General features: G+C 39.2%; 1 protein-coding gene across 4 annotated transcripts in view; it reads left to right on the top strand.

Annotated features, from left to right (window-relative positions):
• LOC140269880 (AT-rich interactive domain-containing protein 1B-like) overlaps positions 1-15,670 on the top strand; it is a 166,003-nt gene that overhangs the window by 41,197 nt on the left and 109,136 nt on the right. The window lies entirely within an intron of this gene.

The following is a 15,670-nucleotide window of genomic DNA, read 5'->3' as shown; positions in this document are numbered from 1 at the left end:
TCCTTCACTTTATTCACAAGAGGTATTCATTTGGATTCTCAGTCTACATATGCACAAAAGCTTGCACGACTATTCCTGATATGACATTACTTCTATTCATTGTGGACAGCCTACCTCTAAATGTTGCTACATGTCAAAACATAAACTTAACCAAAACACATTTTACACCTGACCCTAACCAGGACCTCAGAAATCATGTTTTGCCTTATTAGGACCAGGCTTCGATGCCTATGTGGACCACTGATCCTGATAGGGTTAAAACAAGGTACCCAAAAAGACTATACACACACTTTAGAAACAATAAATGTGTCTGCAGTACATTGTCACAGATAGGCCAGTCATAGTCTACATACATATTGAAAATTTTCATTGCTAAAATTCTCTGAACAACAAAGGGTCTGTACTGCAGATATGGATCGAGACGCGTTCTGCCAAGTTTCAGCGAGCGGTTCTGTAAAAGATTTCCATGAGTGGGATTCAAGCAGTTTTTTTGTTTTTTTTCGTTGAGTGAAGGCTGCCCATATGTTTTCCATCCACTCGGCAGCCAGAGGGATCTATCTGCCTGCATAGAGTGACTCTGGCTCATAGCCCTGTGCTGGATCATTACTGAGCAAAACAAAACGGAACAAGAGACAGAACAGGACCAGAAGGGGGGATTGCAACAGAACTGAACAGGAAAGGATAGATCAGATAGAACATGGCGGAAAGCAAAAGCTGGGATGAATATAATCAGGACTGGTCAGATGAGAAGAGTAGGGGTTCCCGTAGGCCTGCATGCAAGATCAGTATCATGGCTAGTAAAAAAAAAAGTTTTTTTCAGTTGATCAGTATTGTATAAACAAATGTACTGCAGCGTAAGGCAGTGGAGTAACAATGTAACAATGTAAAACTGCTTGCAGTAAATCTATCCTGAACTTAAGTATAATTTTTGACTTACTGTAGCAATTGAAAGGAATTTAAAGTTGCGTGCAAGTTCACATTTCTTTTCCTTCTATACTCCAAAGCAATTACTGGAAATTACTATTTATATTTAATTGAAATTTGACGTATTGATATTTACGCAAGCTTATGTAAAGCGTTAATAGTAACTAAGCCTGCTTTTTTAATTACCATTGATGGCAGATTGATCAGAAATTTGTTGCATATTGAAATCAGTGGAAATTTGGACACATGAAATCATTTATATTCTGATATTAATGCAGAAAAAAATTCCGTTTCAAAAGGTGGTTTTGTGGGTAATTGTGGTGACACTTGTTTTGGGAACCCAGTATGAATGATTAAAGGCTGGAAGCATGTAGTGCACAACCTGGCTGCAGCTCAGAAATGCATGTCAACAGAGGGGATTAGATGGGCCCAGGTTCCATATAACTGCTGTCTAAATGTTGTACAAGTGGAAATCTGCTCTTGAAAAGTTATGTCTCTGTCCCTCCTTGCTGCTGCAGATTTCATTACAACAGTAAAGAGTTATCAACTGCGAGAGTGCCTACTGTAAATACACACCGCAGGAGAACCATGTTTAATTTACAATCTGTTAACACGTTGTTTTTATACAGAGCAGTGCTGACCATAGTCTACTGCATATTGCAAGGACTCACACTGCTGGTGTTAGAAGTGTGCTTCGCTTGCGTGAAATATCTTGGGTTAAACTCAATGATTAAAAAAAAAGTGTGGAGTCAATTCTTCATCCCGATTGGTATTGTGGTTGGCAAATAATACTGTAGCACATTACCACACACATTTTCCTGGAGACATCTCTAAGTCAAAAACAAAGTGCTGTTAGAGGTATTGGTGAATCACTCATTCCTTGCGCTGTGAAAAAAGCATGTATTTATCTCCTTTTTTTAGATTTGGAAGACTTTTAAGTTAATAGTGCATTATTTTACCACTGCAAAAAAAGCCAGAAAAACACGGAGAAACAAACCCATGGGTCCGTTAAACTATCTGATATTTTAAGATATCCAATTGAAAAAAGGACCTTACTTGTATTTTTGCTTTCAACATATAATCCTGATAAAGAGCAGTCAGCCTTTGATGGTTGACATATTTATATTTATACAGACAAATCTTAAGTCCAGGACTGGACAGAACCCTAACCCTAACGCAAAAGAAAACCACACCACAAATTAAGATATTCTAAGTGAGACGTGCTACTTTGCCTTTGTAAAGGTCCTTTTTTTTTCTTATATGTAAAGGCAGATCTATGCAGTATGGGTAGCATTTAAAATAATATTTCTAAATATCCTTAATTTAGAATCTGCAAAAGCTGACACTATTTGGCAAAGGTTGAGTCACGTTTGCCAGGGTAGCTCTTCTGTGATTTACGGAGATTTAGTTAAAGTAAACTTTTAGACAAACCTACATGTTTAGCACATTCAGACATATAGCCACTCAAAAACCTGCTGTGAGCACAAAATAAGGTTGTCAAAAAAAAAAAGGTGGTCAGTCTTAGCATAATAATTTCCATACTGTTTCAGCCAACGTGGCTTTTGTCTCTCTCTGAAAAAGCCCTTGCTCTTGTTTCCTCACTTTATCATGCTCACAGACACAGACTGTGCAGCCTACTGAGCAAACATTATTCACTCTAACAAGGAGAGGCTGAGATCCATGGCCACATTGACATTTTGTGACAGTAATGGTGTGTTGTCATCATCGCTGATGATGTGGCAGCAATTGACCCATGCTGACATTTATAAACCAGGTAGTCATTCCAAAGCACTCTGATTGGCCAAATACTTGTTTCACCTGAGCTGATAGGTTCCAGATTGGTTGCTATGCCAACCTCTGTGGTGACCGGGGAGCTAGTTTCCCACTGTTTCACTCTGTAATGCATGCACAGTTCTTTAAGGTAAAATGTTTCAATCAACCCGCTCAATTGTTAAAGCCACATAAAAGCTCCAACACCTTCAGCAGCCTCTGCGTCAATGTTGCGTCCTGCTGTTTTTACTTATAATCAAGAAATGTGTTCTAGCTATATGGCATTTTATACCTCACCAACACAGCAGGCAATATGCAGACTCCTCCTGGTTTTTATATGTCACATTGTAGACTCAATGAATCCACTCTCTTTCAATAGGTAATTATTTCCTGGCTCCTATACTTTCACATTTGCATTACATTTTTACAGTGAAGCTTATTGTGGGAAATGAGCTCTAACAGGAAATGAACGAGTCCAGCTAAAGGACCAACTGACCAACTAGCAGTCACATTCATATGAAACTTAAAAGACTTGAAATGATGAAATATATAATTACTATCAGTACAGAGTCTTTGAAACAGAGGTGGGGTACGTGTGCTTTTCATTCACCAATACCAGTTCTGTTTTGTGTGTAAAGTCCAAGTTCAGGCTCCCACATTCATTCAGAAGTAATTACTGAAAATACACATTATTGATCATTAAAAACCATGACATTTTACACATGACAAAAACAAGCCTGTGCGGTGGCATTAAGACAAAGTTAATTGTTCATTGATTGAGTGTGAGAAGAATTTAGTGACGGAAATAAGCACAAGAGAAAATATCAGAATGAATTTGGATAACAAAGAAACTCGTCCCCTGTCTTTGATTTTGGATCCAAGATGTAAACATGTTTTGAATTCGAACTTACACAGTGCAGCTGGCCAAGATTAGAAAAAGATTTTGGTATGCTTTGAGCCTCCATGCTGTATTACTTTCATTTTTCTGTTCTAAGCGAGTGTGTTCCTCTCTATCAGTTTTTGTATGTGTGTTCGCTTGTGTCTGTGTGTACAATAATCAGGCGAGTGTGCTGCAGCAATTCTGAGCTGTGAAAAGGTCAAACAGTGACCTTTGTCTGTGATTCTGGGCTAAAATGAGACATGATGTGAGCCACACAGAATGGATTACACACACACATATACACACAATTCCAAACGTAAGTCAGATTAGGATGTCGTTGTGGTTTTGCCCCCTGTTTTTTGACCCTGCATTACTCTGAGATATCCAAGCTGAAAAGTTCTTTATTTTGCTCTTCCGGCACTCTCAGCAGTTCCTTCTCCCCTACTCCACTCCCATTAACCCTAGCCAGAGGACATCCTCCTGTTGATGGAACCATTCCAGCTGCCTTTGACACAGAATTTGCTCTCCAACCGAACGCTATTAGCTGGTTTTGTAACAAATCGGAGTGAAAATGCCGCCTTTCTTCGAGACTATTGCACTGCTGTGACCTCATCTGATTGCGTGGAGCAAAGCAGGCTAAAAAGGAATTTCTTAGACATCAAGGCTCATGGAGAAAATAAAAATATATAAAGAATAACATCTGAGAAGAAGTTATTAAAAAATGTGGGTGGTTTGCTGGTGGGATTTAAATTCCTTGTGTTTGAGAGAACTAGATATTTTTGAACTGATGACTGAGAGACAGTCTGCCATGTTGTTACATTTGAATACCTGGCTGTTGATGATCATCGTAGTTAATAATATAATTAAAACTATATATCCTGTGAAAACAAAATAACACAACAGAGTTGCTCTTTTCTCACACCCTGTAAATATTTTGACCCTTTTGGTGTGATCCAAATCACTTAAAAGGAGAAAAAAATGTCCTCTCTGTCTTTAAATTGCCCCATCTCACTTGAGCAGATGAAGTGCATTATATTGTGTTCCTGTCTAATACATTCTACCTCATAAAAGTGGAAATGAGAGTGCTATAATTTAAAGAATTTGGAGATAATGTTTTATGGCATGTTTGCTTTACGGGGTGGTATACAGCGGAGTGTGATGGGATAGACGTTGGAAAGAGAAAGGAGGTGAAATGCAACATTGGCCAACTGCCAAACTTAAACTCATAATAATATGAGAACATGGTTCTGGCTTTGATCAGCTTTTCTGTGGATCACACACCATTTAATTTTCACTGGGAAACAGTGTGCTTAATTGATGTTTATAGAGTAATAACATTTAACAGGATATAGCTGTGCCTTGTTTTAGTATTAATTCGACTGTATGGTGGATATACCCTGAACTGTATTTGGGTGAGTGGTAGAGTTGTCAGAAATTGACTACTAGTCTTTAAAAAAGTAAGTCAATCCTTGTGAGATTCACTCCCCATACTAAACTACCTATACACTCTTCTGTGTGAAACTGATCCCAATTGCTCTATTGACTTTTACTATTTCCTCTTCCTGTCTGAGAGTAGGCTCAGGGGACTGGTGCTTTGGCATAGATGAACTCTCAGCTGATTGGAGGAGACACGCTCACTTTACAGGGACCTGCATGGATGGAAGCTTATTCACTGAGCTTAGGTGCTGCTCAGCGATGCTCTTAAACACAACATACACATTTCCAACCAGTGTCAGCTCACAAGGAAAAAAATGGCTGCTCAGACCAAGCTTTAAATAACATGTAAATAACAGTCAGTTTAGTCTTTTGCCACAACGCTTTGCGAAGGACACGTCTCCAAAATAGTAGCAGATAGTAGCAGTAGGAGATTCTGTATGCGGATATAAAATAATGATGCTATTAGTTTTTAGACACATGAATTGTCTCGTGTAACGGAAATAAGTTTGACAAAACACTTCCCATGCTACACATAACGACTGTCTGGGAGATTTCACTTGTATAGTGTAATCTTCCTCAGCTGATCTTTGCCCAGTTGTTAAGAAACTGTAGACATCTATAAATGTTCTTTTTTAGATGGTGTTACACCTTTTCATTGACATTGAATCAAAAGTTAAGATTGAAAACCAGCCTTGACATAATTGACTATTGTTAATTTTCTTATTTCACTCATGCAACTATTTATATACTTGAAAATGTGAAATTACTGTTATTATTTTTCAAGGTCAACCACTGGTAAACGCTCAGTAAAAACTATAGGATGGTCCATAAGTTGGGCTCCACAATGTTCATTACTTCCAGTGTTATTTCTTATTTCCTGTCTGTCACCTCTCAGCCCCCAACCGGCTGCAGCAGCAGGCCCTTTTCCTCACCCTCCGCCACCCCCGCTTTTAATCACACCAGGTTAATTAAAAGGCCATGGTGCCTTTCTGCGCCTGCCCTTCTGGCTTTATTACCCCCTCGTCGTATACTTGCTCTGCTGCCTCAGCCGTCGTGGCCGTCCCTCCTCACGCACACACTTTCAATCACACGGAAATGGAAGCTCACCTTGGTGATGGCGAGGAGGTTGAGGGGGACGAAGTGGAGGAAATGAGAGACAGGAAGGACAGTGTGTGTGTGAGGAGACAGTCAATAGGACTTGGTGAGAGTTGAGGCGCAGGTGGGTGTGTGGGTGGAGCACCCAAAGTTCAATGTCATTAATTGGTCAGCATTTGAATATTAAGTGAAGAAGTCTGTTAATTAACGGGATAATAAAAGTGCTGCTGGCTGGAAGGGGGTGAACAGGGGGTGGGAGGGGGGTGAGGGAGGAGAGGCTGTGGAAACCGAGGGCATATGGCGAGATAGTGAGGAGGAGGCAGAGGCTGGGTGCGAGGTGATAAGAGGGAGAGAGACGTTCGTGGGTAAAGGTCTGGCAGTGGTAATTTGCGGAGAGCCGCGTTAATTGTCATAACCTTTTAAATGGCAGAGTTTATCGGAGTCCTCTAAATGTCCCTGCGTATCGCCACGGCAACCCTGGTCCTGCTGCACTCTGATTGGCCACTGCAGACGAGCACTTAAGCTTGATGAGTTTTCAGGCAAAAACTAAATGATGAAATTGAAAAATGGAAAAAAAAAAAAATCATATATGAACTGTACACAGTATGCCTGCTAATTTTTTGTTTGTGTGTGTGTGTGATGGCGTGTCTGCATGTGTTTGAGACAATGTTTTTAATTTAGCGTGTTTTTTACCTTCACATTGACTGACACTCGCTAATTGCTCGGCCAGAATCCGCCACTGTTTTGTTTCTCCCTTTTTTCTCTTTTCTGATTTATGTTTGTTTCTGTACAGCCGAGCTGCAATTCAAATGCAAATGAACGAGAACGAGAGAGGTGTTTTTTGGAACGGTTAGGACAATCATAATGGCTCAGGAAAAAAGGGGGCTGGTAGTTAGCGACGCAGCACCCTAGGGGCCTCATTTAGCTGCCATTTGTTAGGAAATGCCGCTACATTTGTTCCTGGATACAGACTTCACAAACAGAAAGAGAATATACCCAAAAAATGTCACAGTCAAAGTCAAGCTCGCCAACACATTGCTGTCATTCCCTACATGCTTTAGCAAAAGTCATGTGGGTGTGCATCAGTTTGGGTGGATGTTTTCTTTAATGGTGTGCCAAAGCAATTGAAGTGAATGGACGGATGGGGGTGGTGGTGACAGGAACTTGCAAAGAGTGTGTGAAGAGAAGATGGTACAAAGACGGGCTCTTATTTGATTAGCCTGTGTTGACGAATAGAAATGAAAGGCTGGCAATGGCATCTGCAACTAACACTGGTAGCTCCATCTGACATCATCCCTAAGGGAAGGCCTGTACACATACTTATGTGTGTGTGGGCTTGTGCGTGTTCATGTCTGCAAATGTGTTTGTGTGTTTCTCTTTATAAGGGCAAGGATGAACGCTTACTTGTGGCTGTGTGTGCACACAAGTACTGTGTGTGTGTGTGTGTGTTCTGTGTCGGAGCTCTGGTCCTCTCTTGTAGTCTCTTTGTGCTAAAGGTCAGGTGGATTGCTGAGATAGAATCCAATCTGAAGGACACAGCTCTAGAACAGGCCCTGCTACAAATGGACCTATTAAGATAGGTTGGATACACACACATACGGACACGGCTCGCTGTTTTATAGACATGAACATGTAGGCGTCCTCACATACAAAGCTTCGTATGTCCATTCTTTACCAGTTGATAATAGGCTGAAGCCTGGAGTGAATGCCAGTCATGTACATTGAGTGTCAGTGGCTAATGTAGGGATTTCTTTTTAAATACATTCAGAACATGCAGTATTTGCAATAATCAGAATGTAACTGCGATGTTTTACGATTGTTCTGAAATGGATCAAAACATGCAAGTGTCAAGAAAACATGAAAGGCAGGAACATGAGAACCAAACACTTGTTTTCACATTTTTCAGAATATGGTGTCGTTCACTCTCACTTCTGATTGTTGCATCAATTATGATTCAGTCGACCTGATTGGTGTGTGCATGTGTGCTTATCTGCACGTCTGAACAAACGTGTGTGTGAACGCAGGGTGTTGAATATGGATGTCCTCCCCCATTCCCCCTCCCTGATGTGTAGAGGCTTTTTATATGTCAATTATTTTTTTTCTTTTAACAGCTTTTTCCTTTGTTAACAGCTCAGCCGAATGAAAGTAAAAAAATGATCTTTTAGTTGTAATTACTGGCACAAAGTGGGGCATTTGCACTAAAACGGCATGGTGGTAACAAACTACATCACTTTTTACACTGTGTTTTGTTCCAAAGATTTACTCGGCACATATAATTCTGTTGGGTTATGTGACAGTACTTTTCACACAGACAGCAGAAGCTTTCTGTCTTTGATGTAAACTGTCACAAGGTGGAGGCCAAATGCACTGGCGTTCCTGAGGTATGTTTAATTAGGTAGTGTGCGTGTGTGTGTTCCACAAGTACGAGCCTCCCTTCTAAAGACATGCAATTAAGCTTAATTTTTAATGAATATTAATGACATTAGCATAAGATTTTGTGGAGATGTGCATCTGCCAAGGTGCAGGGGAAAAAGGGGGGGGGCTAATTCATTTTGTAGTCATGAGAGGAGCAGTGGGGACAGGGAGGGATGAGGGGAGAGGGATGAAGGTGGTAATGATGAAGAGAATCAGGGTGGAGGAAGGGATGAAGAGAAGAGAAGGTAAGATGAGGGATGATAAAGAAGGTGATACAAGAAAAGGAAACTTAAGCAAAAGATGTATCAGTGGTGTGAAGAATGAAGAGAAACCGTGAATGCTGAAGGAGGGACAGGGCCAGAAATTTAGGTAAATACGAAATAGAATTAGTATACAAGCACATTAGTATTCTTTTCTATAATATGCTTAATTAGACCTAAAAGAAAAGACGTACAGCAAAGATAAGAAGTTGATGGGAGACTTATTTGACTCTTATGATACAAACATAAATCTAAATCAAGTAGGGCACTTACTGCAGTGCACGTTTGTGACAACAACTCTGACATCGGCACACAATTTAAAAAAGCCAGAGTGCCAAGAGCAGGAAATAGCTGTGCTCAAAGGATTAAAATCGAATCATTTTAGGAATGGAAAATATATAATAAATTCAGTTTAAGCAAGCCACCTCTGTTACACATTGTTAGAAAAAGAGAGATCAAGACTTACGCCAGTCAAAATCAGCTTAACATCTCTGAATTTTTTTTCTGCTTTCTTTCTCTTGTGTCAAGTAGCGGCATCAAATGTGAGCTTGCTGTCATGACAGTTTCGCTGCTTTTTTATTGCAAGACAGGCAATCAAACAAGCAAAGCGAAGCAATGCTTCACCTGGATCTCTGTTTGAATGAAGAGTCAGAAAGTGTGAAAGGCAACCAACCCAAAAGACCCAGTACAATATTCTTAAATGAGGCGTGAGCCACAAAAAAGAAAGTGTAAAATTGAATCTGTCATGATTACTATTTATGGTACCACTGCAGCCTAGACTGCTAATGGACAACAATTTAGCTCTAGCACTTTTCTGAGAAAGAAAATATCCCCGTTGGCATAAACACTGCAGAGCACATAGACAACAATTAAGTTAAAAGCTGGACGTTATGGTACGTTTGAAAGCACATACGCTGAAGTTTTATATGAAGAGCATCTGTCTGTGTAGGACAGCTACATGTTTCTGCTTTCTGAACATTGCACACTATGACAGACTCCCACTCCTGAGTGGCTGGGATTAAGGTGGTGCTGCAATATTGATTTACTTCTGCATAAAGCCTCTCTGGCTCTATATATTACACCACATTCAGCAGTCATCTATTCAATCAAATCTAATATTACACTGCCTCTCCACACAGCTGTCTAATAGCATTTAACTCACAGTTTGATTCCTGCATTCCCACATGTACTTCAAACGCTTGCCTTCAATATCCTTCATTCGCTTCTACTATGCCAAGATGAAGTCTTTTCAAAAGCACAGTGGATGAATGAGCATGTCTATGTGTGTGCGCATGTGTGTGAAGACAGGATTAGCTATGGCCTTGGGCTTAAGGTATGGAGTGGAGTGTATTTTAGAGGCCTCTAAATTAGCTGGGAAATGGGATTTTGAGACAATGGACTGGAAAAAAGTCAAATGAAAGGATGCACTTGCAGCTCTCTTTTATTTGCTTCTGATGTTCTTTGGTTCTCACTGTTTTTAGTTTTTTCATCAGTCATCTTTTTTTCTCCTATGCAAAGCTTCCCTACTTCTGTTTCTTCTGCTTTGCTTCTTTTGTATCTCATCTTCTCTCATCTCTCTTTGCAACCCCTCCCTCATCTGACCCCCTCTGTTCATATAACAGTTGACTGTTGTGATGTAATAACATGAGTGTAAACAGTAGTATGAAGCTAACTTTAACCCGCTTAAAGCCAAAGTCCCCAAGAGCACACACACACACACACACACACACACACACACTCAGACTTGTGTCTGTGTAAATATTGCACTTGTGTCGACAGTCTCTCCTGTTCTCAGTTCACTGTGTGTGCATTTTTGTTTGTGAGCTGAGACTGTGCACATGTGCATCCACCCAGCAGAAAGCCATCCACGTACCTTCTACTTCTCCCCATTCTACAGTCCCCAGGCCTTTACTTACCTGTGGAGGTGTATTTGTGTCTAAGCTAAGTTGTGGTTTTCTGCTTCAAATGAAACATTTCCAACTATGTATTATAAGTCTGACGTTTGTCATCCATTCAGCCTCCCACCGCTGGGATGATATTTGATCTTGTGATTGAACCTCATTTGAGCATCACTGGGATCCTTCTATGGCTTGTAGCTGAAGTTTTCATCTTTGGGCCATATATTATTGGAATAACGAGCTGTTGTGGCATGATTTTTTTCATGTTTGATTTTTATGAATGACTGTTTTCATTGTTGATCTTCGTGTTTATAATGATAAATGAAAAATGTGTCATTCCTGAAGTCTAACTGCGCTTTAGCTCTCTTTTACATAAGAGACCTTAAAACGAATAAGCTATGCACTGCACTGTAACAGCAACAATACAATCCAGTTACTCAAAGCACATAGGCATACTAGAAGAGAAATAGCACAAACATGTTGGCCTTTTCATAAACAGTTAATGAGTTAATCGTTGTATTCCTTCACCAGCTGTGTGAAAACAACTGGAGAAAACTGACTAAAATGCCATCTTTCCACATGTGGTACACTATCTCATAGAACTGACTGAGTGGAGACTTTTTGAATTATGTCATGTTGTTGCATCTTTCTCCTCTGCTGTCTTTTCTGCCACATGCAGTTTTTGTTTAGAGAGCCTTAAAAGGCAAACAGATAAGTTTTCTGTTTATGTTCTTGTATTAGTTTCCAATAAAGGGCTGTTATCCTTAAGAAGGGTTACGTGAGTTATTAAATCATTGGTAGTGTAATGGTGGCATAAAAATGGACAGAGACAACTAAATTGTTAATCACAACAATTTGTTTGACAGATAATTGTCTCCTGGGTACTCTTTGATAAGGCCAAACTTAACAGAAGAAAATCAGCTTCTCAATTTATTTTATTTGTACATATCTATTCAAAATGTACAGTTATTATCTGTGAACAATGGAATTATAATTAGATTAACTGAATGCAAAATGGTAATTACCAGATATACAAATTTCCCATAACAACATGTGTCTTTTTGAGAACATCACCATATCAACATGTCAGTGAATTTGTGTTACTTCTGTTTACTTTTGCCATATTCCGCTTAAATTTACAAACTGAAAACATCTACAAGTGTTTTATAATTACCTCATCATTTTCAAGCTCAACCCTTACAAATTTTTAGAGCACTTTGCAACATTTTTGCATGTTGTTTTGATCCATCTGTTAGTAAAACCATGTGTGAAATTGTGGAAACGGGACATGAAATTCCATTTTTCTCCTGGAAATTTAATGTTGATGCTATGCAATCATTTCTATCTTTCAGCTGAGACGAGTGAAAAAAAAATAGAAATGGCATTGATTCAGCGATAAATGCACTGTAATAATAGGCATTGGAACATGTCAAAAGCAAACTGTTAATCATTTGGAGCATATTTAAGGATCTCACGGAGAATAATGCTGCAGGGTTTTCATCATGCTAAAGCCAGGAATTTATGCAGGAAATGGTCATAGACTATACACTATAAAACACTGAAAGTTACTATGACACAGCCAGACGCCATTTAATTGTTTGTATTTTCATGTTCTGTGTAAAAGCAGAAACTAGAAAGGTCGACCCTCCCTCCGAAAAAGTTTTAGACTCTTTGATTGGTCAGCTCCACTTGCCTGAGCAAGCCCCTCCCACTCTTATACATAAGCTCTGCGGAAATAGAGGGTTTGCAGCTATGTCATTGGTATAGACACCCTTGGAGTGCTTGAATTGATGAGTGGTAAATCAACATGGCTGCTTCCCCTATACGTGGGATTGGCATAATTACAAGGGAATATCATCTTTAATTAAAGACTGCTGGCCTTAACCAGGAACTCTGCGAACTTCCAAAGAGTCTGTGGACCACAGACATCAACATCTGTTCAGATATTGGGTATCCTAAAGATTACATGTACCTCATTTCTAACTCGTGAATTTTCACGAAACAAAGCCAGAAAGCATATAAAAGTCTTGATGTCTGGTCGCACGTCAAAGAGGGATTTGTCACTGAAATGAAGGCGAAGTCCCAAATTGATTTTCCACTTGTAGGCAGACAGGTTCGTACAAGCATCTTTTATTATATTCAAATCTTTGTCATGAGAACTGTAAGCATAAAATAAATTATAGTGTAGCATCAACTGTCATAAATTAGCACAGCTTTTCCTGGTACCCCCTTGAATTAACATTTTGTAAAACATTTGATTTGTAAACCTGGGGATCAGGATTACAAAGGCAGGAGGAGAATGATTTAACTCTCCATCAAAATGTCAGTAATAAACTTGGTTTGAACTTAAGACTTTAAGTCACTTACTGCACAGATTTCACCTTTTGAATAGTCCAACACATGTTTTTTTAATATTTGACTGGGATAGTGTAGTGGTATGATTGCCACCTTTTAGGAGGGAGACCTGGGTTCAAATGATGAAAGTTACTGCATGAAAGTTACTCCCTCCAGTAGGGGTCTTTAGGCAAGAACCCCTTAAGTCTACCTGTAAGTTGCTTTGGATAAAAGTGTCTGCCAAATGCATAAACATAACACACTGTACACAAATTATTCACTGCAAATTCACATTTCCAGATCTGAATTCCAATTGTCTGTGTGAATGGCAGGAATACATTTGGCTCTTTTTTTTCTTAACGTTTTAGAACTTTGTTAAAAGAAAACTTGACTACTTTCTGAATGTCTTCATATCGTGTGTTACACAAACAGCTTTTCACCATTTTAGATGTGTTTTCTGTATTTAACAGCCAAAGAGTCCAATCATTGAGCCGGGTGTCTTATTCCCACTCAAAGTGAGTATCACCCGTGTACAGTCACCTGTCTCATGATATCATGTGTATTTTGGACAAAATGTATGTCTGTTCTTTAATGCAGGCTCAATCATCGATATTGTTTTTCAGGAAATAACAAGCTCTAAAATACCAAATAGAATATTTGAACAGACGTTGGTGTATAGGTGACATACAACAAGATGTATAAAACTCTTCAATATATAGTTTGGATTCAAGGGGACATTAACATCATTGCAATGATAGTTGGATGAATTACATTACTTTTATGTGTTGTATAGCTATTAAAGCAGATTGAAAAATGTGTGCATATTCTGAAGAAATGTACTAAGGAGTCTACAGAGGTACTGATCATTCCTGCATCATTCGTACTCTGGATTCACAAATGATTACACAGTTAATAATAGATCATTTTTCAGATGATACATCTCCTGCTGTGAAGGATTATCTCCTGCTATAAAATGATATCACCTAGCTGACAGGAATATTGCCCACCTACTACGGTGTAATCACACAAGGGATAAGAAATCAAACTGTGGGGAGAAATGGATTTTGAAAAGTAAAAACCTGAAGACACCCAGTGTTTGTGTGTGTCACATAAACGTGTGGTTTTGTGTGTATGCGTGTTGTGTCTGGTCGTGTGTGAAAGCACTTGCGTGTGATCTCTCGCCGCGACTCGCTGATCAGTTATCACTAATCCCTCCACTCAGAGCTCTTTAACAAGTTGCTATTGTGCTGCCGACGCTTAACATGATGGAGGAACGACCTTCGTGCTGAATGAAAAGAGGAGGCAGAGGGAAGGAGGGAGAGATACATAGGGAGGGAGAGGGAGAGGGCAACACCTCCGACAATGGAGAGAAAATTGGTTTACACTAGATAGGCTTGTGATTACAGAGGGAAAGAAAATGACTTAGATTGAACAATAGGACTGAGTGTGTGTTTTGATGTGGGTTTGTATGTGAGTGTCTATGTTTCGAGGATTAGTGGGTGGTTAGGCCGGGATTTGGTTGAAATGAATTGGTGGGTACATGTTTGGATGATTTTTAGTCTGCATGTACTGTAATAATGTGTGTCTGTGTTTTTTTTTCTTTTCTTTTTTTTTCCATGCAGCATGCGCCTTTGTGTGGTAACATGATCTAACTGAGAATCTAGAAGTCTATTACCACCCTGTAAACCTAAGACACACTCAACAGTTCAATCCATTCCCTAATTTTAACACAATAATGAGGATGTTGTTATCATAGTAGCCTGTATTGTGGAAGATGCTTAAACTAATGTTTATGAATTCAGCCCAAAGATCCTGTTTTTTATATAAACACGTTAATTTCCAAATAAGAATCCAAAATTGTATAAGAGAGCTTCAGTAAATGTGGTATTTTACAGCTCTGAAGCATAACATTTTTGTACTTCACCTGTCCATAGATGTTTTGAAGTTAATCCAAAAACTTTTTGCTATTCATCAGCCATCATACCCAGCAAGCATAGAATATTCAACCACTGCTAGCCTGTGGTTCTCCCAAAGTTAGATTGATGAGAGACATTACCTACCATTGAGAGAGCATTCGCATAAGGTTATGTAACAAAAAAACCTGGCCTAAACATTAGGGGAACTAAAAACTCTAATGTTCTCTTAGAGTTGCATTGCATTCTTTGCATGAAGTTCTTCACGTAACAACAAGCAAATATTCCTCGAATGTTGCACAGAAGTTGACAGGTTTAGAGATTGGACAAGCAGCCTGAGTGTGCACACTGTGATGGCAACATGAAAATGACCTAACTTTTTAGAGAACCTAACTGTAAAAGTGTCATAAGTTTTTCCAAATTACAATGGAAATGTTCATACAGTCATGTGGGAATGTTCTACAAATGTTGTCCAAAGGTTTCCACATAATAGATGTTAGGAGAACATTTGAAGAATCCCAGGTGAGCCAAAGCATGCAACTAGGAAGGATATTTATGTTGGAAAAAATCCTTGTAGGTGAAACTTAAGAAAACCAAAAAAACTAAAAACTGACCGAAAATCCGAAAACCAAAGTTGCTGAATCATTTAGGCTGGGACATGATTATATTTCACTGTCACTGCCTTTTAGTTTTCTAAGATATTGGCAATATAATGTATGTATACAAAGCAAGAAAGACACAGTG

The sequence above is a fragment of the Leuresthes tenuis genome, unplaced genomic scaffold (genome assembly GCF_036924035.1).
Source record: "Leuresthes tenuis unplaced genomic scaffold, fLeuTen1.0.hap1 SCAF_15, whole genome shotgun sequence".
Taxonomy (NCBI): Eukaryota; Metazoa; Chordata; class Actinopteri; order Atheriniformes; family Atherinopsidae; genus Leuresthes; species Leuresthes tenuis.
This window is presented reverse-complemented; position numbering and strand designations above follow the sequence as displayed.